The sequence below is a fragment of the Hylobates moloch genome, unplaced genomic scaffold, assembly GCF_009828535.3.
Source record: "Hylobates moloch isolate HMO894 unplaced genomic scaffold, HMol_V3 SCAFFOLD_17, whole genome shotgun sequence".
Lineage (NCBI taxonomy): Eukaryota > Metazoa > Chordata > Mammalia > Primates > Hylobatidae > Hylobates > Hylobates moloch.
The window spans coordinates 50,475,262-50,502,231 of NW_026652292.1; the positions used below are offsets into that span (position 1 = coordinate 50,475,262).

General features: G+C 44.1%; 1 protein-coding gene across 5 annotated transcripts in view; it reads left to right on the forward strand.

Moving 5' to 3' along the window:
* Positions 1 to 591: 591 nt before the first annotated feature.
* RBM47 (RNA binding motif protein 47) overlaps positions 592 to 26,970 on the forward strand; it is a 211,942-nt gene continuing 185,563 nt past the window's right edge. For 4 of the 5 annotated variants that reach the window (XM_032135522.2, XM_032135527.2, XM_032135525.2 and 1 more), the window contains exons 1-2: positions 592 to 691; positions 849 to 1,007. The gene's annotated coding sequence lies outside the window, so the exon portion shown is untranslated. Of the gene's footprint in view, positions 692 to 848; positions 1,008 to 1,592; positions 2,062 to 26,970 lie in introns of those variants that run through there. The other variant, XM_032135524.2, reaches the window with a different exon arrangement.

Here is a 26,970-nt window from a genome sequence, read left to right on the forward strand (position 1 = left end):
AATGAGAATTAAGCACAGCCGATGGGTGATCGCTGGGTCCCCAGTTTCCTTCCCGTTAGTGAGCTTCATGGAATGCAGGCAAATTTATCTCCATTTCTCTTGTCAATCTTGTAAGTTTTAAGTGAGATGAAATTCAGTTGGCTACCCTTTACAGGGACTTTATTTCCCATTGTATTCAAGACTGTCAGCAATGAATGTAAACTGTTTGTAAAAATCCCATCGTTAGAATCTTCCAGAAACTGAGGCTGGGAGAGATTAAATATCTTGCTCATGGCCTCACAGCTGGTGAGTGGCAGTGCTGGGGCTACAGCCCATGTTTAACTCTGACCACACACCCCTTCTTCAGAAAAAAACCATAATGTAAATAATAATAATAAGAATAACAACAACAACGGCAGCTAACACTGTGTGCTAGGCACCGTTCTAAGCTCTTTGCATGTGTTAACTCAACCAGCAAAGAACCATTTTTGGAACATTCTTTCACTAAAGTAGCCCGGTATTTTTTTTTCCCCTCAGCTGAATGACACTGCAACCCGAAATCACAACTCTGTTTTAGGTTCCTGGTGGTGCCTGCTTCCTCTTCTAGTTTGTTTAGTCACAGAATTCGATTCCTGTTGGCCCATTCCGCGCCTACAAACAGGCTTAGCGCTCCACTGAAATGCGGGAGGCTCCTTAACTCTTGTATAAACAGGTAAGGCGAAGGGGGTGGGGCGCGGATTGCGGACATCTGGGTTTCTTGGGAATTGGGATGGGGTGGGGGTTCGAGCCAACTCCCCAGAGAGCAGGCAAGGTGTAGCGAGGGCTTGGCTGCTGTTTCTAAATGCAGTGTTTTTTTGTTCCCTTTCTAGAAACCCTCCGTAACTCTAGGTCAGAGCGCATTAAAATGAGCCACTTCTGAACGAGCAGCGCCCAGGCCCCAGGCCCTGCTGCGAAGGCCCCGGCAAAGGTCAGGGCCCCGTCCGCGTGACGCTCCTGCCTGCGCGCGGCCAAGCCATGCTCGGCCCCAGGTAAGGACGCCCCGGGAGCTCTCCCCGGGCACGCGGGGGTCGCGGAGATCCCATCTCGTCCAGCGACTTCTTTATAGGGGGAAGAAGGGTAGCGGGGCGGTTCCGATCGGCTTGAAATTCAACAGCAGGTTCCTAATTCCTCCAACGTGGTTCGGGCTGGGTTTTCTCGGAACAGCCCGAAGGGGGCCGAGCGTCTGACTCGGACAGATGCCCCCAGGTGGAGCAGGTGCCACTTCTGGGTGTCTGAAAGGCATGTGACTTTTGGGGCGGGGAGAGAAGTCCGTCTGGTCAAGTCCCCCAATCTCTGCCATCAAGGCCGATTTTCTTTGAACCTTCAGCAAAGGTATCTGCGCTCCTAAAAACAACAGGAATGTGGCACTGGCCTTTAGCCAGGGGAGGCTCAGCCAGCAGGATAAAATTTCAGGGCAGATTTACGGGAAGTTGCCTGTGTTGGGAGTAAAAATCTGGTTTGGTGAGTTTAAGGGAAGGGAGTAGACGAGAGACAACCTTGCTACTGTGAGGCGGATGGCCTCGGCAGGGGGCGGGCGGCGGGAGGAGAGAGGGAGGGAACCGGGAAGGGCCCGCAGACCAGACGCTGAGCGCTCCCGTGCGCAGCGCCCCACACAGCCGGGACCCGGCGCCGCTCTGCGGGTGGAACAGCCGCGCGCTCCCGGCCTCGGGAGCTGAGCCCGAGAGAACTTCGCTGCCTTCGGGTCGCCGCTCCCGCTTTCCACTGTGGAATGTGCAGCTTGGGACAGAGAGAAACCAGGGTTTGGGGAGCGGTCCTCCTGGAGACTTTCTCTCTGCAGGTCTCCAAGGTTAAGCAATTCTGACCCACTGGAATTCCCAGAGCCTGGGAGTTAAGCCTAAAACGCTCTGTTGCTTTAAGCGGCGCGGTGGGGAGTCGCTGGACACTCCTTATTTTGGTTTTACATTAAAAAGAAGGCGGACGAGAAGATGTTGTAGGTGACTTCCTAGCTGTGTTAAGTTGCTCCTGTGCTGTGAATGGTGTTAATTTCTGAAGTGGGCGGCTCCAAAAACTTAACGAGGAAAGGTAAGGTGGTTTTGGTAGTCCTTCTAACTATTGTCCCTTAATCTTACAATTTGGGTCCCAGTTTTTGAAGTATATATATATATTTTTTTCTTCTCTCTTTAGCCCTTATCCCTCATGCTATCACTCACCTTCTGTCTCTTGGTATATTTAGTGGGAAATAAAGGGTTTATAAAAAGGTTTTAAAAGGGTCAACTTGTGGGAAGGCAGATAATCATATACAGTCAGCCCCATCGTGTTTCCTGTAGTGATGAATCTTTTTCCATAAAAGAAACTGTTTTTTTTTTTTTTCACTCTTGAAAATACATGATTGGACCGCCCAGAAGCACAGGTGACTTTAGACTCAGATTATTACAGTGAGACTGAGGAAGCGTCCTGGACAGGAGGCATCTCATTTAAGTGTTAACCAAGGCAGAGGGGGGTCTTCCTGCAGTAATTTACGTCTGAAAGTAACATTCGGTGGAGGTGTAGTTGTTTCAAATTAAAAATTCAGCCTGTAGAAAAGGGTAGGACTGACGAATTATGACATCTGACAAATTAGCAGTTGACCGGATATTTAAGAAATCAGATAAAATAAATGGAGGTGGAATTTTTCAAATAAATGACTCATTTTTTAATTAGGTAAAAGTTCAGCCACTCTTGGGTACTGTCCCAAGGCATAAGTGATAGGAAGATACCATCTTCAAGGTACTTACAGGCCATTACCGACCTAAACTAAAAATCAAACCTTTTTTTTTTTTTCTGGTGGTATTTTAATGACTCACGGTTTTCTTTAGCAGGAATATAGATTTAAAAATGTATTCTTTAAAAGTTTTAAGGCAAGGTCATACGAATTTCTCAGGGGAGGGAGAGCAAAAGGTTGACAACCCAACGTGAAGGAGTTGCCGAAGTTTTGAGCTCAAAAGGTTGGCAATTAGATCCAGAGAGTTTGAGAATTGCAGGTGCCGATTCTATAAGGTGAAAGGTGGTCAGCGGCATAACACACAACCTCAAGATAAACCAAAGTACTCAGCCTAGAGGATAAGAGATCACTTTGTGGGAGTTTGTGTTGCTATTAATTTAAACAATGATCTTTGTTAGACTGCTGACTTGAAGTCTTGGAGGGAACTAAAATCAACCCAGTCTGAAAGGAAAACAGAAGGAAAAAAAGAAAGGAGGAGATGGTTTGAGTTTTCATATTTTTTTCTGGTCTGCTTTACCCTTCATCTTGTTCTGATATACACACTGTTGGCCTCTTTGACTTAATTACTGCATGCTGGAAGGATGGGGTCTCAGAAATTTCCCAAGCACCTAGCTTCATTACTAACTTTAAGTATGTGTCAAATGAAGAAATAAGCCTAGCTCTGCCGTCCTTTACCTGGCTAGGTAGGCCATGCTTTAAATTAATTACATCAAGATATTCTGAATATCAATCAATTATTAAAGATTTATTATCTTCCTCTTGGTTTTTGCATTTACAGACGTTTGTAGGATTGAGAATTCATCATCATCTTTTTTTTACCAATCTCTATATTTTTAATAGTCAACATATTTATTTTTGATTCCCCCACTGTGCTGCTTTAAACTAAATTTTGAAAGAATTCTGCCCAAAGCAGTAGTGATACTGAGGATGAAATAAAGACAAAGCAAGAGAACTACATGTTTCTGGACACGTGTTCTGTACACTTGCTCTAACTAGTGCTAAAGACTACTCACATTTTTTTCCTCACAAGATAAGAACATTCATATCAGACTATTTGGTTTACTGTTCTAGGTAGTGATTTTTTAAAAGATTGGGTAAAGATGAAATTATTTTCTTACAAAAGAATTTAATTTGCTTTTCAAATTCTGCTCTGAAGCTCAAGATTAAATCATGTCCCAAATGACTGAGCTTTCATTGCTATAGAAAAGCATTTGGCTATTTCAGTAAGTTTCCACCTCCACATCTTAAGTCTCTTGATTTTTCAGAAAAGGTCAGGGGGGTGGATACAAGGGTGAAGGAGGGAGATTTTCTTAAAATTGGACCCAGGCTCAAGTGAAACTGTGATTAGGTTATCCCAGAAGATACATAATTCTGGGGAAAAAAAACTTACTCTAAAGAGGTTTAAGTTTGGGATTCATGAGACTTAGAAAAAAGGGTATGTTTAGAATAAAGGTAGAATTTGTGTGCCAAACTTTTATGAAGTTACGATGAAGACATTAAATGCAGCTTTAAGTGCTTGTCACTGTGATTCCAAGCTACAGGTTATATTGCAGTGTTTCAGCTACTGGCCTGATTAGGAGATATATTTTCTTTCCCTCTTGGGAACAGTCTCTGTGTCTTAATGATGATGCTGATTTTCTGGTTTAATATCATAAAAGGTGTGTGTTAGTCCCAACATTACTGCTCCAAGTAATGGCTTCAAAGAGCAACTGGATAAAGATAGTCAGTAATAGCAATGCAGAGATGACCTGGGTTTCAAGATAGGAGGCCTTTGGAGCCTCCAGAGAATTGTTATAGAAATGATCAGTAACTAATTGCTCAGTTGCCACCTCAGGTTGTTTTTTCCATCTTATGCTGGAGAGATTCAGGGGGAAATGGCACCCTGCCATTTTTTGTGTGTGGTCCTGAATCATCCTGTTGGTAAAACTCCTGAGATCGTCTGAGCTGGAGTTCTGATTGTTTCTGTTTCTCTCATAGTTGCTTCCCCATCTATTCTGTCAGCATCTGTATCGGGGGAGGCAGTGGGGAGGGCGATCTCATCCCCTTGAAGTCAATGACCACCTTCTTATAAGGTTCTCGTATCTTTTGCTCTGAAAAAGGTGTGGGGGAGGAAAACTTTCATTTTCCAGCAAAAATAGAAAGGCAGAGAGTGTCTAGAGGAATAAATGGCCAAGAAACAGGTAAGTTCTGAATGTGGTCCTAGTGTGGAATTTACCAGAAAGCTCACATGGAGATTATCAATGCCCTCAAAGGACTGCAGGTAAACTAGCAACTGTGGGAAGTGGAGGCTCCTCCTCCCCTTTTGTAATTCAAATGTTTCTAGTGTACTGCAATAGACACTAGTTTGAATGAATTCAAGATATCATCTCTTGGTAAAACCAAAAGTAAACTGATTACGAAAGGCACACACCCTTCAACCATACTCCCACTCTCTGCCTTTCCTCTACTTTCTGTGTGGTTTAAGGACACCTGAAAAAAAAAAGAATTACAGCTCAGTTTATGTAACTTACATATTTAATAGGAGCAGTCTTTTTTTGTTGTTATGAATCTTCCATTTTTGTCATCATAGGAACTTAGTTTATGTAAAAAATGATTTGTGGGTGTGTCTAGATGCATATGGTTTATGTGTTTGTAAAGTAAAATACATAAATAAGCTGATCACATAGAAGTGATTGTGACTATAGTAGCTCTTTTGGTGCACCCTATCAAAGCTTTTAGAGTGGAGTCATTTTAGAAATCAAAAGCACAATCTCTGCTTTTCTGAAGGCCATTTCAGGGAGATGACATCAGGAGAAGACAGAGTGCTAGTGTAACCCTGAAAACCCTTTGTGTTTTAGGAAAATATCAATCTTTTGGTCTCAGGAGATTTCTGGTTCTGCAAAATGTATGCTTTATTTATAGATTACACTCAGCCACATTAATCAAGAAAACAACATCCAGTCTACCCAAATCACGATATTTGTCTTTGGGGATGCTATATGTTTGTGGTTCTCATGAACATGGTGGCCCTGCACGAAGACCATAGTGGGTTCCTGGTGGGTGTACGTTGAATGAAAGGGGAGTTGCTAACAGCTTTGGCCTCCTGATTGTGCCTTGCTTTGATGAATTGTCAGTTTTGCTCATATTCCCTGAGTATCCACCAACTGGGCTGGAAGACAACCTGTTCCCAGACGCTATGGATAATCCACATGTGGGTGAGCAAGTGTTAAGTATATGTACCAATGGGCAGTGGGTGAGTGTACAATGAATGCAGGGCATTGTGCAGCTGAAACAGGAACAGGACGCCTGTACCTGACCAAGGAAATGTCAGCATATTAAAATTACCATAAAAAGTATCTACCTTTCAGAGCATTGAGACCTGGCTCAATCATATTTGTAAAGCATTTCACGTGCCCCGAGAAAAGCAAAAAGTACAGAAGCACAAAATGGACAGGGTTTTTTCAGGTGTTGTTTCTCTTAGATCAATTTAATTCCTATTCTGAAAATGTGTGTTTGAGCCTCGTAAGCTCGGGTAAACCATTCGTGTTTCAAAAACTAGGGTTCAAAGTTGGTGATGATAATAGCACTGTGACTTTTAAAAAGATGGCTTAGGCTGGGCACGGTGTCTCATGTCTGTTATCCCAGCACTTTGGGAGGCCAAGGCGGGTAGATCACAAGGTCAGGAGTGTGAGATCAGCCTGGCCAATAGGGTGAAACCCTGTCTCTACTAAAAGTACAAAAATTAGCCGGGCATAGTGGTGGGCGCCTATAGTCCCAGCTACTCGGGAGGCTGAGGCAGGAGAATTGCTTGAACCCAGGAGGCAGAGGTTACAGTGAGCTGAGATCATGCCACTGCACTCCAGCCTGGACAACAACAAAAAAAAAAGAAAAGAAAAGAAAAGAAAAGATGGCTTAAATAATATTTCTTTTTGTGTGTTGTCATTTGGTTTAAAAAATAATAACATGGTTCTCGGTACACCAAGCCCTTGCCAAGATTAGGCCGATCTTCCCAGTAGCCTTCTCAAGACAAAGTTGCCTTTGTGTAACTACAACTGGGAGGGTTTGGCGACACAGAAAACTCAATGGGGCACTGCAACTTCTTATTAACAGAAAATGCAATGGCCTAATGTTTTTGTTGTTTTTTTGTTTTTGTTTTATGTTCTACCAGTTAATACCTGTGATCTGTTTCTCCATGAGGATGATCTTACTATTTTAGACTTGTCCAGGGAAGAATGAGGTGGTTATGGCTTTACCTTAGAATTTAGTTAGATTATAAAAGGCTGCAGCATGCTGGCATGGAGGAGAGCTCAGCACTGTGGGCTAGTTTGTTATCAGGGTAATCAGCAAAGTTTGGTCATGTGGAGAGAAAAAAAGGGGTTTATCTAGAGTGAAGATGCAGATTTTGGGGAAAGGATGGTTATTCATACTAAATTCACACTCCTTAGCAGAGTGTCTAGGAGCGTGGACTGCCTTGGTTCCAATCTTAGTTCTGCCACTTACATGTGACTTTAGGCAGGCTAACTAAAAAAGAAAACTCTGTGACTCAGTTTCCCCAACTGTAAAATGCCTACCTCACAGGGTTATTATAAGGATTAAATAGATTAATCTGGGCCGGGCTTGGTCACTCACACCATAATCCTGGCACTTTTGGAGACCAAGGCCCGTAGATCACTTGAGCCTGGGAGTTTCAGAACAACCTAGGCAACATGGCGAAACCCCATCTGTACAAAAAATACAAAAATTAGCCAGGCGTGGTGGTACACGCCTGTAATCCCAGCTACCTGGGAGGCTGAGGTGGGAGGATCCCTTGAGATCGGGAGGCGGAGGTAGCAGTGAGCCGAGATTGCGTCACTGCACTCCATCCTTGACAGAGCAAGACTCCATCTAAAAACAAACAAACAAACAAAAAACAAACAAACAAGTTTATACCTCTTTGTCTGCTATTTAATATCCTTTAAAAGGCCGAGAGTTGCCAATAAGCAATGATGAGGAAGAAAAAATTGCATTTTTTCGTAATTAGAAAAAACTTACTAGGTCATTATAAGAAGGAAAAAAGTACGTTTTCTCAAAATGAGGGAGAGTGAAGAGCTGAGTGTGGTGGTTCAAGCCTGTGGTCCCAGCTACTTGGGAGGCTGAGGCAGGAGCGTCGCTGGATGACAGGAGCTCAAGGGTTTAGTATGTTATGATTGCGCCTGTGACTAGCCCCTGCACTCCAGCCTGGGTAACATAGTGAGATGTCACCTCTAAAAAATACTGAGGGTCAACAAAGAAATCCAAGAGTGAAAGGGCAGTATCAGGTGAATATCAATGAGTCACAGCAGTGTGGCTTTTCTGGTGGGCTGACGCTGTACTCTTAGTTACTAAGAAAAGAGATGAGGAAGGACAGGTGGCTGAAGAAGTATTGGAAGAATTGCCTCTAGTGAAATCCTATTTGCAGAGCAAAGAGAAATCCAATAACAAGTTAGCCCTTCCCATTTGCTGCAAACAGTAGTTTGGCCCAGGGACCTCCTTTGCTTTTTGCTCCACACTGTGGGCTCCAGGATCTACCTCAAGGTATATGTCACTTTGCCAATGAGTAAACAGAAACTGCCAGCTCATATGATACGGACAAGCCCAGCGTGAAACCTAGGAGTCACTTCTCTGGTGGGAACTGCAGGAGGCACACAGACCCTGAAATTAAATGGTAACACCCATGTTCTCATGTACCCTGGTCATGTATGAAAGGTCTTGCCCTTTCTCCATTGGCTAGAGCTAGTCACGGAAGGGTGGATGCGTCTGCAGAATCTGCTTATCTGCTCCCCTGCTTCCACCTTTGTCCTCACCGCTCTCCCCGCACACTCCTTTCTTAACCCAGTATCCAGTGACTCTTATTTTTTGAGATGGAGTCTCACTCTGTCACCCAGGCTGGAGTGCAGTGGCACGATCTCAGCTCACTGCAACCTCTGCCTTCCAGGCTCCAGTGATTCTCCTGCCTCAGCCTCCCGAGTAGCTAGGATTACAGACATGCACCACCACGCCTGGCTAATTTTTTGTATTTTTAGTAGAGATGGAGTTTCACCATGTTGGCCAGGCTGGTCTCGAACTCCTGGCCTCAAGCAATCTGCCTATCTTGGCCTCCTAAAGTGCTGGGATTGCAGGCGTGAGCCACCTCACCTGGCTAGAGTGACTCTTTTAAAACAGAAGTCAGCTCGTGTCAGTCCCCTGCCGAAAACTTTCTAGAGCCTCTCTATCTCACTCAAAAGTCAGCGAATGACTTTATTTCTAGTCCCATCACCTCTTTAACCTCACCTGCTACCACGCACATCCTTACTCCCTCTGCTTTAACCACACTCATTTTCTTGATGGGGTGTGCCCAGCACATTCATACCACAGGGCCTTTGCACTGGCTGCCCCTGATGCCTGAACCATCATCCCCAGACATCTCCATGCTTCACTCCTTCACCTCCTTCAAGTCTTTGCTCTGCCTCCTCCTGGTTAAAACAGCAATTCCTCCTTCCTGCCCGCATCCTCCGTCTCGCTACCCTGCTTTCTCTCTGGTATTTATCGCTTTGTAGCATACTATGTAATCGTGTGACCTATTATCTGTCTCTCCCAGACTAGAATGTCTACTTCATTCATTGATGTATCCCCAAGCACATTAGAGGAGCGTCTGCCACCGAGTAGGTGCTCCATAAATACTTGTTGAATAAATGAATAAGACACACAGGCTTTTACACATTTCAAGCATGACTGAAAGCGTTTTACTCGAAATACAACCACGAACTTACCTTTCTGAATGAGCTTGGGTTTTCTCCCAGACCTCTCCCAGAAGGCTGCCATGTTTTCTGTGGTTTATTTTCTGTCACCACAAGTCCTTGATGGAGGCTGATGACTAAGTAACGTGCAAGGCAGGGCCAAAAGTGGGGATGTCGCAATCATTTCAGCACTTCCCCATTTCAGAGCTTCCCTGTTTCCAAATCAAAGCCTCCTCTTTGGCAATCTTTTTGTGATTTACATCTAAATGTATAGCCCTCTGTTTTGAACCATTTTGTGAATTGCGTGCCCTACAGATAAGTACAATTGACTGACATGTTACTATATTGTTTATCACCTTTCCTATTGTCATTTAATTATAATTAATGATTGTTCTGAAAGTAACTGTCAAGACAAATTTTCTTAACTATCTCTTTTCACCTTTGAGGTTTCCACAAGTGCCAATTGCTGCTACAGGATTCCATTTAGATTGTTCTCGGTTGTAGAGCTCAATTAGGTATTTTTCTCTTGACCTGGCATGAAACAGAAGTGCTAGAGTCATTGTTTGAGTCTTTAATTTTTTCCCAGAACCTTTGTACAAATACTTGATCTTGCCTTTTACCAAGTGGCAAAACAATTCTCTGATCCGTCATGTTTGTTTGCTAGCCCTGGCTTCGTTCTCTCCTTTGGACAATTACCTAGGTTTGGCAAAATTGCTTTTCTTGGCCTTTGGAGGCCCAGTTCCCTCTCTGCGTTCATTTGCCTTGTTTAGATCCATAATTCACTGAAAAGGGCTTCCTCAGTTGCTGGTAGAATCCTGTGGCTACTAGGCTTGGGGACCCTAAAACCGTCTTGAAGGCAGTACTGACTCCAGGAAGGTTCTTTGCAGTAAAAAAAGGCAACAGTACATAAAGTCTGCTGAGGGTAGATGAAGAGCCTGGATTTAGTTATTTCTGACTGTTGTCAGTCATGGTTTATGGCTGATTTAGAATTATTTGGATTTTGGGTTGTGTTTTTTTCCTTGTAAATTGATTTGCAAGATATCATCACAATTTGTTGAGGAGTTCAAAAAATACACAAATTATACCTAATAAAGAGCTAATGTTCGTAGTTCTTTCTGCAAATCATCTTATTTCTTCTCATATGTACTGAATGGGACATTAGAAATGAATAGGGGGGCCGGGCGTAGTGGCTCATGCCTGTAATCCCAGCACTTTGGGAGACCGAGGTGAGTGGATTGCTTGAGCCCAAGAGTTAAAAAGTAGCCTGGGCAACATGGCGAAACCCTTTCTCTATTAAAAAAAAATTTTAAAAGAAAAGAAAAAATGAATAGCATATAAATGTTTTATTTATTTATTTATTTATTTATTTATTTATTTATTTATGTATGTATGTTTGTGACAGAGTCTCACTCTATCACCCAGGCTGGAGTGCAGTGGCTCGATCTCGGCTCACGGCAACCTCTACCTCCCAGGTTCAAGCAACTTTCCTGCCTTAGCCTCCCGAGTAGCTAGGATTAGAGGTGCGCGCCACCACGCCTGGCTAATTTTGGTTTTTTTAGTAGAGACGGGGTTTCACCATGTTGGTCAGGCTGGTCTCGAACTCCTGACCTCGTGATCTGCCCACCTCGGCCTTCCAAAGTGCTAGGATTACAGGTTTGAGCCACTACGCCTGGCTAGAAGTTTCCCCTTTTATATCCAGTGCCTCTAGCAAAAGCAGGAGACACCTCTAGTGCCTAGCATTCATTTTTAGGAAAAGTATTTTTTATTTTATTTTATTTTGAGAGACAAGGTGCCACTCTGTCACCAGACTGGAGTGCAGTGGTGTGACATTGCTCACTGTAACATCTTGGGCTCAAGCAATCAATCCTCCTGCCTCAGCCTCCTGGGTAACTGGGACTACAGGCACATCACCATGCCTGGCTGCCTAGCATTTTTTATTTTATTTTCTTTTTTCTTTTTTTTTTTTTTTTTGAGGGTCTTGCTGTGTTGCCTAGGCTGGAGAGTGAGGTACAATCATATTTCCCTGCAGCCTCGACCTCCCTGGGCTCAGGTGATCCTCCCACTGAGGTGGGTCACAGGTAGTTGGGATTACGGGTGCACATCACCATGCTTGGCTAATTTTTTGTATTTTTTGTCGAGACAGCATTTCGCAATGTAGCCCAGGCTGGTCTCAAACTCCTGGGCTCAAGCAATCAGCTTGCCTCAGCCTCCCAAAGTGCTGGGATTACGGGTGTGAACCACCATGCCTGGCCCTTCACATTCTTTTAGACAACTATTTTGTATTTCAGTGTTTCTCTTTATGTCCACACTGGCAAATATAAAGTATGTGATCTTTACTTATATACTACAAATGACAAAATAATGCTAATTGAGTATCTAGGGTGTATAGGAAACTGTAATGGGGAAATGGGGTTGAGGGCAAACATTAAAAAAAAGACCTAAGTATAGTTTCAGTCATCAAACTTATAACTCAAATTAATCATCTATATTTACCAAAATTTTAATATTTATATTATATATTTAATGTGCAATCACATTAATATAAATATATTTAAAGTACATGTATATATTTATATATACTTAACACTGAATATATTTAATATATTTAGCATGTATATGTACTTAATTTACAATATTAAATGCCATATTTTGAGATGGAGTCTCACTCTGTCACCAGGCTGGAATGCAGTGGCACGATCTTGGCTCACTGCAACCTCCACCTCCCAGGTTCAAGCGATTCTCCTGCCTCAGCCTCCCGAGTAGTTGGGACTACAGGCGTGCACCACCATGCCCAGCTAATTTTTTTGTATTTTTAGTAGAGACAGGGTTTCACCATGTTGCACAGGATGGTCTCCATCTCCTGACCTTGTGATCTGCCTGCCTCGGCTCCTAAAGTGTTGGGATTACAAGCGTGAGCCATCACACCTGGCCTTAAATGCCATATATATTTAATAGTGAAAACAAAAATTTGTGTGAACAGAGATTCATCCCACATAACAGGTAAGAGATAAAAGAAAATGTAAGATGAGGCCGGGCGCGGTAGCTCACGCCTGTAATCCCAGCACTTTGGGAGGCTGACGCAGGTGGATCACAAGGTCAGGAGATCAAGACCATCCTGGCTAACACGGTGAAACCTCGTCTGTACTAAAAATACAAAAATTAGCTGGCTGCAGTGGCAGGCGCCTGTAATCCCAGCTACTCGGGAGGCTGAGGCAGGAGAATCGCTTGAACCTGGGAGGCGGAGGTTGCAGTGAGCCGAGATCGCACCACTGCACTCCAGCCTGGGCAACAGAGCGAGACTCTGTCTCCGAAAAAAAAAAAAGAGAGAAAAGATAAGATGAAACAGTGGATTTCCTTGTGAGTTATAACCACTGAGAGACATGCAAATTCATGGTGTAAATATTGACACTATAAAAATGGATCCATTAGAACATGTAAATGTATTTCTTGTCTGTTTCTTACCTAACTTTTGTAAGCTTTGTAAAAAGGGTCTGCTCTGTTTCTTCTGCATATTATGTGGGTGGAAATTAGAAAGCTGATACAGGCACATTTTAAACCACATAATGAAAGGCTGATTTGTATCTCTAGCAAACTGAGTTTTTGAGTTTCTGGTACCTAAAGTGACTGGGGATATGAGGGTGAGCAACACACAGGGCTTTTAGAGCTTATAGTGGTGGAAGCTTTATCCGTTTGTTTTTAGCAGCACACTGCAACCTCCCAAGCAGAGATTATTCTAAAAAAAATGATCGTGCATATACTTGCAAACTCATAGGAATAAAATGATGTTGGTCTCAAGCAATGACCAAAGAAGTGATGTTTTAAAAAGTCATAAAGCATTAGAATTGGATGGAGGCAGAAGAGGCTGTGATGGATAATGTTTTGCAACCGTGGCTATAGAAACTGTCAGTGGCTGTAACATTTTATTCTCCAATGTCATGTCAACACCAGTGGAGCCCATGAGGTGTAATTGTATTTATTATTGCTTAATTGAGCCACAGATGGTGTGGTTATTCATTTTGCATAAGATGGTTCAGTTTCTGAAAGGATATGAAGCACCTGAAGTTTTCACAATTAATTAGTTAATTAATTAATTTTGAGACAGAGTCACTCTGTTGCCCCGGCTGGAGTGCAGTGGCAAGATCTTGGCTCACTGCAACCTTCGCCTCCCAGGTTCAAGCGATTCTCCTGCCTCAGCCTCCCGAGTAGCTGGGATTACAGGCATGCACCATTATGTCCAGCTAATTTTTGTATTTTTAGTAGAGATGGGGTTTCACCATGTTAGCCAGGCTGGTCTTGAACTCCTGACCTCAGATGATCCACCTGCTTTGGCCTCCAAAAGTGCTGGAATTACAGGTGTGAGCCACCGTATCTGGCTAAATTCTGTTTTTAATAAGAAAGCAACTTTGGTGAGGAGGTGTATAAGGTGTACCTGGAACAGTACTCACTTTGTCATCCAGGCTGGAGTGCAGTGGAGTGATCTCAGCTCACTGCAGCCTTGATTTCCTGGGTTCAAGAGAGTCTCTCACCTCGGCCTCCCAAGTAGCTGGGACCACAGGCACACGCCACTATGCCTGGCTAATTTTTTTCATATGTTTTGTGGAAACAGGGTTTCACCATGTTGCCCAGGCTGGTCTTGAACTCTTGAGCTCAAGTGAGCCACCACGCCCACCCAACCATGACTAACATTTATTGCGCACCCACTGTATGCCATGCATGGTTTCTTATTTTTATTATTTTTTTTTGAGACAGGGTTTTGCTCTGTTGCCCAGACTGGAGTTCAGTGGTGTGATCATAGCTCACTGCAGCCTCAACCTCCCGTGTTCAAACGATCCTCCTGCCTCAGCCTCCCAAAGTGCTGGGATTACAAGTGTGAGTCACTGTACCTGGCCATGATTTTATTTAACCAACAAAACCACCCGTGAGAAGTAGGTTTTACAATTATCCTCATTTGACATGTGTAGAAATGAGGCGCTATCTAGTAAATTGCCCAAGGTAAATAGTGGTCAGAATTGAGACCTTTTTGTGTATGTGTGTGTTACAGGGTCCTTTTCACCATGTTGCCCAGGCTGGAGTGCAGTGGTATGATCAAGGCTCACTGCAGCCTTGACCTTCTAGGCTCAAGTGATCTTTCCATCTTAGCCTCCTCAGTAGCTGGGACTACAAGTGTACGCCAGCTCAGCTAATTTTTTTTTTTTTTTTTTGTAGAGATGGGGGTCTCATTCTTTTGCCCAGGTTTGTCTCAAACTTCTGGGCTCAAGCAATCCTACCCCTTTGGCCTCTCAGAGTGTTGGAATTACAGGTGTGAGCCACTTCACCTGGCCAAGACTCTTGTAAAGCTTCCCAAAGGAGGTCAGGTTTGGAAAAACCAGGTCTTTGGACCAGGACCCAGTCTTCTACAAGATCTGTTCTTGGCTTATATCACCCCAGACAATTGACCCTGGCCATGGCCCTTCTCCTGACTGCCTTTCACTTTCCTTTCTTTTAAAATTAGATAGAAGGGAGGGGAGATTTTGGACTAGGCTTTGACTTATGTTTTACACAGCGGCAATTTTTTCTAATTCTTTTTACTTTCATGGTTCAAGTCACTAAAAGGCTGCTGGTTTATTGGATGTTGAAGGGAAGATAGGGGTGGGGTGGATGGGGGATTGTCACTTGGCTTTAAGTCGCAGGAAGGAAATAATGCTGGGTTAGATGGCTCGTTCCAAATCTTACAAAATTCTTACAGATTTTATTCTTAACTCTCAGATCCCTTCTGAGATAGTGAATATTGCTAGTATATAGGATGGTTCCAGACTAGTGGTTCTAGATTTTGTCTTCCAAGGAACATTTGGTAATGTCTGGAGATGTTTTTGGTTGTCACAATGTGGGAGGCAGTAGTGGGGGTGGGGATTGGGAGCTTCCGGCATCTAGTAGGTAAAGGCCAGGGGTACTGCTGGACATCCTACAGTGCCCAGGGGAGCCACACACAACAAAGAATTATCCAGCTCAAAATGTCCATAGGGCTGAGGCTGAGAAACCCCATTCTAGACTGTTCTCCACAGTCACTACTGTCTTTTTTTTTTTAAGTTTTATTATTATTATTATTATTATTATTATTATTATTATTATTATTATTATTTTGAGACGGAGTCTTTCTCTGTCCCCCAGGCTGGAGTGCAGTGGCGCAATCTCGGCTCACTGCAACCTCCACCTCCTGGGTTCACGCCATTCTCCTGCCTCAGCCTCCCGAGTAGCTGGGAATACAGGCGCCCGCCAACACGCCCGGCTAATTTTTTGTGTTTTTAGTAGAGACGGGGTTTCACCGTGTTAGCCAGGATGGTCTCGATCTCCTGACCTCGTGATCCGCCCGCCTCAGCCTCCCAAAGTGCTGGGATTACAGGCTTGAGCCACCGCGCCCGGCTTAAGTTTTATTTTTTAAGAGATGGGATCTCACTATGTTGTCCAGGCTGGTCTTGAACTCCTGGTTCAAGCAATCCTCCTGCCTTGGCCTCCCAAAGTGCTGGGATTACAAGCATGAGTCACCATACCTGGTCTGTTACTACTGTCCTACACACCATGTACGGTATTCCTTTCTTTAGTTTTTTATCACCAATGGGTTAAACTCATCTCTCTTCTGATGATGCAGGGTCTAAGAAGGTATTAGGGGAGAAGGTCAGTAAAAAGTTGAACTGAACTCTGTTCTTAGGAATGTTAAGTGTTTTAACAGCAGCCTACTAGAAAAGTCATTTCATAGTTTATTTTTCCCTTTGTCGTGGATTCAGTCACTTCACTGTTTCCTTCTCAGATTCTAAGAATTTTTCTTTTGAGGCTACTGTTGTCATTAGAATATCCCCAGAGTTTTGGTATACATTTTTTTTTCTTGAGGGACTTCTTGATATTTATGTATTTTGGACAAAGCTGAACTTTGAGAAAGTTGTTAGTAGAATCTTTTCAGACCTAAAGATGCCTGAAGTTTAAAGGTTTAGGTTTGGTTAAAATGAAGTTGTCATATGTTTTATTAAGACTGTATCTTGACTTCATTTAAAGCAAAAAAAAAAAAATCATTGTACAGTGCTTTCAGCTTCATGGTGAGAGACTTATATTAAATGAACACATGCTGGTGTATAGCAGCTGGACTGTCAGCAGCTTTGGGAAAACAGCAAACATTCAAGGATGGCTAGAAATGAGCTCCGTGTACCAGGCTGACTTTCCTTTGAAGAAACCTTTTAGTCAATATTTGATGTCCTGTAGATTTGGGGAAGAAAGATAAATAAATGTGTTTGCAGTTGTTCCTGGCTGAGAGAAGCTGAGTTTACCTAAGTTTCCATAAGAAATTAATTACAACCAAAGGAAATGAAACAAAAGCCTAGGGGATGGAGATCATAGGTGAATGAAGATCCCTCTGCAAATTGACGTGGGTTCTAGGTTTGACTTCTTTGTAGTGGAAATAAAATGCAGCTGAATGAGCTCTCATTTTTGCTGAATACAAGACACCTTCAAATTTAATAAATGGGAAAATGATGTGTACTGAGAAGCTTGGAAATTCTCTGATGACCTTTTGTGTTATTTCAGTTCATTTAAGGTCACAAAAGTCCTACAAATGCCCTGTTGAATCAGATTAAAAAACTGCCCATCCTAGTTTCTGCAGATTTCAGAGGATATATTTTAGACAAAGTCATTCATAGAATTTCTAGCTATACTTCTTCTTTTTTTAGAGGCAGAGTCTTGCTCTCTTACCCAGGCTAGAGTGCAAGTGCAGTGGTGCGATCTTGGTTCACTGCAACCTCCGCCTCCTGGGTTCAAGCTATTCTCTTGCCTCAGCCTCCCAAGTAGCTGGGATTGCAAGCATGTGCCACCACATGTGGCTAATTTTTTTGTGTTTTTAGTAGAGGCTGTTCTTGAACTTCTGACCTCAAGTGATCTGCCCACATCGGCCTTCCAAAGTGCTGGGATTACAGGCTGAGCCACTGCACCCAGCCATCTAGCTATACTTCTTGAATATCAGTTAGATACGGACCCTAGATACCATTATTTCTCCACATCCACATGTTATGGATCCATGATCAGGATCTAATTCATTCAGATTCCCCAGGACTTCTTGTTAAAGCAGTATTTACTTTTCTTCCCTCCAAAGCTCACTTTCAGACTTCTACAGGTAGCCCATTTACCTTCATTTCAACTCTCTTGACCCTTCATTCTTTTAACATTTGAATTCTATTCCATCTCCATCTTAATCTTTCTGTTCTGAAGAGGCCTGAGTCTTGCGTGGAAGGTCAAGACTCAGTGCTTGATTATTTTAGTACATCTCTCATGTATCTTACTGGAGATACATTGTATATATATATATATATATAATCAATGATATCTTGGATAAGATGTCCCAGTTTAATCTCAGATGCTCTTTGGTTTTGCCCAAGTCTTGAATAGTGATTTCAAGTTTGCTTCCAAAACTCATTTTGATGATTCTATGTGGGTGGGTTTTTTTTGTTGTTGTTGTTGTTGTTTTTGTTTTTTGTTTTTTTGAGACAGAGGTTTTGCTCTTGTTGCCCAGGCTGGAGTGCAGTGGTGCGATCTCTGCTCACCGCAACCTCTGCCTCCTGGGTTCAAGTGATTCTCCTGCCTCAGCCTCTTGGTAGCTGGGATTACAGGCATGTGCCACCACACCTGGCTAATTTTTTTTTTGTATTTTTAGTAGAGGCAGGGTTTCTCCATGTTAGTCTCAAACTACTGACCTCAGGTGATCTGCCTGCCTTTTGGCCTTCCAAAGTGCTGGGATTACAGGCGTGAGCCACCGTGCCTGGCCTATGTGGGTTTTTTTTTGTTGTTGTTGTTTTCTTTTGAGTAGCAACAACTCCAACCATTTATTCATTGAGTGGATACAGGTTCTGTATCAGGCATTGGAGATACAAAATGCATCAGAAGTATTCTGGGTTGTTGAGAAGCTCACAGACTAAATCAGACATGTAAGCAAAAATAAAATAAAATACTCTTTTGTGCTTTCTAGAATAGAGATATTCATTTATCCATCCATTGAGTCATTGAAAACCATTTATTTTGTGCCTACATTTACCGAGAGAGACTGAAGCATTAAAAATGAGTGCCATGAAATTTTCTAGATGCTATGATAGGAATCAGTAGCATCAGTTTAACCTGAGGAGGCACAGCAGGGGATGAGGGAAATGTTTAGGGGACTCCTCATAAAGATAAGACTTTTAACATACTTAACATTTGCATAGCGTATTAGTCTGTTTTCATGCTGCTGATAAAGACATACCCGAGACTGGAAAGAAAAAGAGGTTTAATTGGACTTAACAGTTCCCCATGGCTGGGGAGGTCTCATAATCATGGGGGAGGGTGAAAGGCACTTCTTACATGGCGGCAGCAAGAGAGAATGAGGAAGAAGTGAAAGCAGAAACCCCTCATAAACCCATCAGATCTCGTGACACATATTCACTATCACAAGAATAGTCTGGAAAAGACCAGCCCCCATGATTCAATTACCTCCCCCTGGGTTCCTCCCACACCACGTGGGAATTCTGGGAGATACAATTCAAGTTGAGATTTGAATGGGAACACAGCCAAACCATGTCACATAGCATGTGTTATGTGCTTGGTCCTGTGCTTTTTTTTTTTTTTTTTGAGACAGAGTCTCGCTCTGTTGCCCCAGGCTGGAGTGCAGTGGCGCGATCTTGGCTCACTGCAAGCTCCACCGCCTGGGTTCACTCCATTTTCCGGCCTCAGCCTCCTGAGTAGCTGGGACTACAAGCGCCCGCCACTGCGCCCGGCTAATTTTTTGTATTTTTAGTAGAGACGGGGTTTCACTGTGGTTTCGATCTCCTGACCTTGTGATCCGCCTGCCTTGGCCTCCCAAAGTGCGGTGGTGGTGCTGTGCTTGCTCCTGTTCTAAACACTTTATGAAGATGAACTCATTGAATCTGCATAAGAAAACTATGAAGTACCTACAATTATGATCCCCATACACAGAAGACCAAGGCACAGAAAGGTTAAATAACTTGCCTAGGGTTATGTAGCTAGTAAGGGCAGAACTGGGAGTTGAACCCAGGTGATTTGGCTCTAGAATTAGAGATGATTCTTGAATGAGGTTTTTTTTTTGTTTTTTTTTTGAGACGGAGTTTCACTCTTGGCACCCAGGCTAGAGTGCAGTGGCATGATCTCGGGTCACTGCAACCTCCGCCTCCCGGTTCAAGCGATTCTCCTGCCTCTGCCTCCCAAGTAGCTGGGATTACAGGCATGCGGCACCATGCCTGGCTAATTTTGTATTTTTAGTAGAGACAGGGTTTCTCCATGTTGGTCAGGCTGGTCTCGAACTCCCGACCTCAGGTGATCTGCCCTCCTCAGCCTCCCAAAGTGCTGGGATTACAGGTGTGAGCCACAGTGCCTGGCTTGAATGAGTCTTAAATGAGATCCAGAGATATGAAAAGCAGGTAGTTAGTTGCCATTTGGAGAGGGATTCTGGAACCTAGAGAGAGATGAGGCTGAAGAGGCAAGAAGAAACCAGATGGCAAGGACTTTGTCTCATGGGCAAAGCATATAATTTATAGAAAGCAGAGACAAATGGAAGCTAAAAAAGAAGAAAAAAGTCACAGTTGGGCGCAGTGGCTCACGCCTGTAATCCCAGCACTTTGGGAGGCTGAGTTGGGCAGATCACTTGAGGTCAGGAGTTCGAGACCAGCCTGGCCAACATGGTGAAACCCCGTCGCTACTAAAAATACAAAAATTAGCCGGGCGTGGTGGCGGGTGCCTGTAATCCCAGTTACTCTAGAGGCTGAGGCACAAGAATCGCTTGAACCTGGGAGGTGGAGGTTGCAGTGAGCCGAGATTATGGCACTGTGCTCCAACCTGGGCCATAGAGCGAGTCTCAGTCTCAAAAAAAAAAAACAAAAAAAAACCCAATAAAAATAAAAATTAGCAGGCTGGGCATGGTGGCTCATACCTGTGATCCCAGCACTTTGGGAGGCTGAGGTGGGTGAATTACGGTCAGGAGTTTAAGACTAGCCTGGTCAACATGGCTAAACCCCATTTCTACTAAAAATACAAAAAATTAGCTGGACGTGGTGGTGTGCACCTATAATCCCAGCTACTCAGGAGGCTGAGGCAGGAGAATCACTTGAACCCGGGAGGCAGAGGTTGCAGTGAGCCGAGATCATGCCACCGCACTCCATCCTGGGCGACAAGAGCAAAACTCTATCAAATAAATAAATAAATAAATAAATAAATAAATAAATAAATAAAAGAAGAGGTGTGGAGACATAGCCAAACACTAGCTCACATGTTTCATGTCATCTTGTTTTTCCAAATCAGCAATGACAGCAGGATGAGTGGGCCAACTCTAAGGAATGTACATATAAGATTTAACTTCATTCATTGGTTCCATATTTGTGGGATTTCTGCTATTTACATTTACTTCACAACATGTGCTCACCCAGAGTGTGCCTTTCATGCCAGAATTTTAGAATTGTACTTGCCTTACTAACACCAACTTGAGCAGAATGATATTATCACAGTCAAAATGGTTATTGCTGCAACAGTCTCTAAGTTTAGGATTTGCAGTTTGTCCAGCATCATCAAACCTAGTTGACAGGAGAGAAAAAGAGATCCAAGTCTAAGCTTGTTTCACTCTCATTGACAAAAGAAAGGGCTTTTTATTGCTGTTTTGTACTTGGTCTTTTTTTTTTTGAGACGGAGTCTCGCTCTGTCGCCCAGGCTGGAGTGCAGTGGCGCAATCTCGGCTCACTGCGAGCTCTGCCTCCCGGGTTCATGCCATTCTCCAGCCTCAGCCTCTCCGAGTAGCTGGGACTACAGGCACCCGCCACCACGCCCGGCTAATTTTTTTGTATTTTTAGTAGAGACGGGGTTTCACCGTGGTCTCGATCTCCTGACCTCGTGATCCACCCGCCTCAGCCTCCCAAAATGCTGGGATTACAAGCGTGAGCCACCGCACCCGGCTGTACTTGGTCTTAATACTCGATATGGATTGGGCCCCTGTGCAGAGGCAGTTGTTTCTTTGCTACCAGGCTGGTAATTTAGAGCCTGCACATTTTGGAAAATAAATTAATCTCCAAGTCTGCCTTCCCCTCAAATGGTAATGCTCTACTTATTATATCAGTGAGCATTTACTGGAGCAACTACTTGGTACCTGTTGGTCACTTTGCTGAGTTCTGGGGAGTTGTAGGTGAACAGGACACCCTTCCTGCCCTCAGCTGCTCACACTCATGTGGGGACAACTCACTTGTGTCCAACTCACTGTACTATAACATGGCATGTGATATTGAACAGGGAGCCCACAGGCGGGACAGTTGGGGAAGAGGGGTGCTCTTTTAGCTAGATTTTTTTTTCTGCGATATAATTAACATACTGTGAAATTCACCATTTTAAATTAGAAAATTCACTTTTTTTTGGAGACGGAATTTCGCTCTGTTGCCCAGGCTGGAGTGCAGTGGTGTGATCTCGGCTCACTGCAACCTCTGCCTCCCTGGTTCAAGCAATTCTCCTGCCTCAGCCTGCTGAGTAGCTGGGACTACAGGTGCACGCTGCCATGTCTGGCCAATTTTTTGTATTTTAGTAGAGATGGGTTTCACCGTGTTGCCCAGGCTGGTCTCCAACTCCTGAACACAGGCAATCTTCCCACCTCGACCTCCCAAAGTGCTAGGATTACAGGCATGAGCCACCGTGCCTGGCAGAAAATTAGCCATTTTAAAGTAGAAAATGCAGTGGCTGGCCGGGGGCGGTGGCTCACACCTGTAATCCCAGCACTTTGGGAGGCCGAGGTGGGTGGATCACGAGGGTAGGAGATCGAGGTCATGCTGGCTAACACGGTGAAACCCCATCTCTACTAAAAATACAAAAAATTAGCCAGGCGTGGTGGCGGGCGCCTTTAGTGCCAGCTACTCCGGAGGCTGAGGCGGGAGAATGGCGTGAACCCGGGAGGCAGAGCTTGCAGTGAGCCGAGATCCCGCCACTGCACTCTAGCCTGGGTGACAGATCGAAACTCCATCTCAAAAAAAAAAAAAAAAAAAAAACTAAAAGAAAATGCAGTGGCTTTTAGTAATTCACAAAGTTGTGCAACCACCACCATTATCTATTCCAGAATATTTTCTTTTCTTTTTCTTATTTTACTTTGAGACATGGTCTCACTCTGTGGCCCAGGCTAGAGTGCAGTGATGTGACCACAGCTCTCTGCAGCCCCGATCTCCCAGGCTCAAGCAGTCCTCCCACTGCAGCCCCCTGAATAGCTAGAATTAGAGGCATGTGCCACCATGCCTGGATAATTTTTAAATTTTTTTGTAGAGATGGAGTCCCACTGTGTTGTACAGGCTGGTCTCAAACTCCTGGGCTCAAGTGATCCTCCTGCCACAGCCTCTTAAAGTGCTGGGATTACAGGCATGAATCACCATGCTCCGCCCTATTCCAGAATATTTTCATTACCCCAAAAAGAAAGTCCAAACCCGTTAAGCAATCACTTCTCATTTCTCTCTCTCCCATCCCCTGGCAACCAGTAATCAACTTTTTGACTCTATGGATTTGCCTGTCTGGACATCTCGCATAAATAGAACCATACGATATGTGGCCTCTCATGTCTGGCTTATTTCTTTTAGCATATATGTTTTCAAGATCCATCCATGTTGTGGCATCTATCAATACTTCATTCCTTTTTATGGCTGAGTAATAGTCCATTGTACGAACATACCAGATTTTGTTCATCCATTCATCAGTTGATGGATGTTTGGGTTCAGCTGGACTTTGAACAAATAGATTTTTGCACAGCGTAGAAGAGATGTTGTGATTTAGGGAAGAGAAAACACATCATTTTAAAGTAACACATATGTTTGCGGGCTTTTTTTCTGACAGGGTCTTGGTCAGTTGCCCAGGCTGGAGTACAGTGACACAATGATAGTTCACTGCAGCCTCGATCTCCTGGTCTCAAGTGATCCTCCCACCTCAGCCTCTCTACGCCTGGCTAACTTATTTTTGTTTTTGTTTTTAGTAGGAAGGAGGTGTCACTATGTTGCTCAGGCTTGTAACACATGTTCATGTCAGTACTTACATCTCAGTACTTACTGAATGCCATGCACATTTCAAGTCCTTTACAAATAGTAACTTCCTCAGTCCTCATCACAACCCTACTCCATGGCAAATGAGGCACAAAGAGGTAAAGCAATTTGCCCAGATTGCCAGCCAGCAAGTGGAGAGCCAGAGACCAAATCCAGGCAGTGTGGCTTCAGAGTTCATCTCAACCACCAAGCTGTGCTGCAGAGCAGGGACTTGGGGCCGGGCGAGCTGTCGGTGAAACTGTCTAGGTGGGGCTAAAGGGCAAAGAGGGTGCAGGAGAGAGCGATGGATGAGGCCAGAGATTGTGTGTCCTCCGCTCTCAGTAGCTGTCCATCTGGAAGACAGATCTGACCATGTCATTCACTTGTTAAAAACTGCCACTAGTCCACCGTTTTTCTTTTCTTTTTTTTCTTACTAAGACCACATTTCCCAGAAGTCCCCTGATTCTCTACAGTAGTTTCTCAGTAACAATCATTTCCCTACTACCTTTTCAGTTTCCCCGTATCTATATATCACCTACATCATCATTGAATATTTTTCTTTTTCTTTCTTTCTTTTTTTTTTTTTTTTTTTAGACAACGTCTCACTCTGTCACCCAGGCTGGAGTTAGCTGGGATTACAGGCGTGCACCACCACACCCTGCTATTTTTTTTTTTTTTTTTAAGTAGAGAAAGGCTTTCACCATGGTGGCCAGGCTGGTCTCGAATTCCTGACCTCAAGTGATCCGCCTGCCTCAGCCTCCCAAAGTGCTGGGTAATATTTTTCTTTAAATCAACTCACTTTTGTTTTACTAAAATCCTTTTACTTAAAGCGGAACACTATCTCATTTCTTAAATGGAAAACCAGTATTTTTCTTTCTTTTTTTTTTAAGATGGAATCTCGCTCCTGTTGCTCAGGCTGGAGTGCAGTGGCGCGATCTCGGCTCACTGCAACCTCCACCTCTCGGGTTCAAGCGATTCTCCTTCCTCAGCCTCCCGAGTAGCTGGGATTACAGGTGTGTGCCACCTCGCCTGGCTAATTTTTGTATTTTTAGTAGAGACGGGGTTTTGCCATATTGGCCAGGCTGGTCTCAAACTCCTAACCTCAGGTGATCTGCCCGCCTTGGCCTCTCAAAGTGCTAAGATTACAGGCGTGAGCCACCCTGCCCGGCTGAAGACCAGTATTTTTCTAATATGCATATAAATTATCCAAACCTTGAAAATGAAATGCCTCCACTCATTTGCCACCTAAAAGCAGCAGTGTGTGTTATACATATGGAGAAATCAGGGCTTACAGAGTGAGGTTTGAACACTGTACCGGGCCCTTCAAAATTCGGGTTCAGTCTATGCTCCAGCGCCAGAGCTGGCTCATGCACTTTTGTAAGAGCCATGTGGCGCATTGGGCGCAGTGGCTCACGCCTGTAATCCCAGCACTTTGGGAGGCCGAGGCGGGCGGATCACCTGAGGTCAGGAGTTGAAGACCAGCCTGGCCAATATGGTGAAACCCCGTCTCTACTAAAAATACAAAAAAGTTAGCTGGGCGCGGTGGTGGGTGCCTGTAATCCCAGCTACTTGGGGGCCTGAGGCAGGAGAATCGCTTGAACCTGGGAGGCGGAGGTTGCAGTGAGCCAAGATTGCACCATTGCACTCCCGTCAGGGCAACAAGAGCGAAACTCCTTAACAACAACAACAACAAAAGACCAGGTGCGGTGGCTCAAGTCTGTAATCCCAGCACTTTGGGAGGCTGAGGTAGGTGGATCATGAGGTCAGGAGTTCGAGGCCAGCCTGGCCAATATGGTGAAACCCCGTCTCTACTAAAAATACAAAAAGTAGTCAGGCGTGGTGGTGTGCGCCTGTAGTCCCAGCAACTCAGGAGGCTGAGGCAGGAGAATTGCTTGAACCCCGGAGGCAGAGGTTGCAGTGAGCTGAGATTGCATCACTGTACTCCAGCCTGGGCGACAGAGCAAGACTCCGTCTCAACGAAAAAAAAAAAAAAAAAAGAGCCATGTGGCAATCATGTGAAATGTATCTTTCTCATCCCTGGACTGGACTCATCATGCTTATTTTTTTTTATTTTTTAGAGAGACAAGGTTTTGCTTTGTTGTCCAGGCTGGAGTACAGTGGCACAATCACGACTCACTGCAGCCTTTAACTCCCAGGCTCAAGCGATCCTCCTTCCTCAGCCTCCCAAGTAGCTGAGACTACAGGCAGGTACCACCATGCCTGGCTAATTTTTAAAACAATTTTTTAGACACGGAGTTTTGCTATGTTGCCCAGGCTGGTCTTAAACTCCTGGCTTCAAGGGATCCTCCTGCCTTAGCCTCCCAAAGTGTTGGGATTACAAGTGTGAGCCTCCCCACCCAGCCCATCATGCTTTTTCATTGCAGCACATTGTTACTCTGTCTTTCCTCCTTTCCATCCATCCTTTGCTAGGACCAGCTCAAATAACTTCTCTTAAAGCATCTCAGATCCTCTGGATCCCTCCAGAACTTGGCTCTGCCAGGTCCTATGTAATATTACAGACACTTGTTTAGTTTGTCCCTGCCAGACTGTGAGGTGTCTCAAGGCTGGGGATATTATTTGTTGAATGGATAAATGGTTGGTTAGGGCCAGAGGATGAAGACCTTGAATGTGATTGTAAATGTTATGGATTGCAGCATTCCCAAAACATGTTTTGAAATGAACAACATGATCAGTGCTGTTTTTCACTATGCTGGGTGTGGTTGGTTGTGTGGAGACTGAATGAAGGAATGAGATCCCGGAGTCAGGACAGGAACATAAAATCAGCACTGATTGAAATGCCTGGTGCCGGCTGGGAGTGTGGCTCACGCCTGTAATCCCAGAATTTTGGGAGGCCGAGGCAGGCAGATTGCTTGAGCTCAGGAGTTCGAGACCAGCCTGGGCAACATGGTGAAACCCTGTCTCTACAAAAAATACAAAAATTAGCTGGGTGTGGTGGTGTGCTCTTGTAGTCCCAGCTACTTGTGAGGCTGAGGTGGGAGTAGCACTTGAGCCTGGAGGTTGAGGCTGCAGTGAGCCAAGGTCATGCCATTGCACTCAAGCCTGGGTGACAGGATGAGACCCTATCTCAAAAAAAAAGAAGGAGAGAGAGAGAGGGAGAGAGAGGAGAGAAGAGGACAGGAGGGGAGGGGAGGGGAGAGGAGAGGAGGGAGGAGAGGAGAAGAAGCCTAGTGCCAAAGAGGAGTCACTAAATCTAAAAATATATGTACATTATAACCCAGTGATTCCACTCCTAGATTATATACTCAACAGAAATTTATACATATGTTCACTAAAAGAAAAGTTTAACAACACTCTTAACAGCACCATTAAAAATATCCCCATACTGGAAGCAACTCAGATATCCATTAATAGTAGATGAATTAAAAAATTGTGGCTTATTCATTGAATGGGATACTACATAAAATGAGAACAAACAACTATTACTGCATGCAAAAATGTGCTTAAAGCCACAAACTCATGTTCAGTG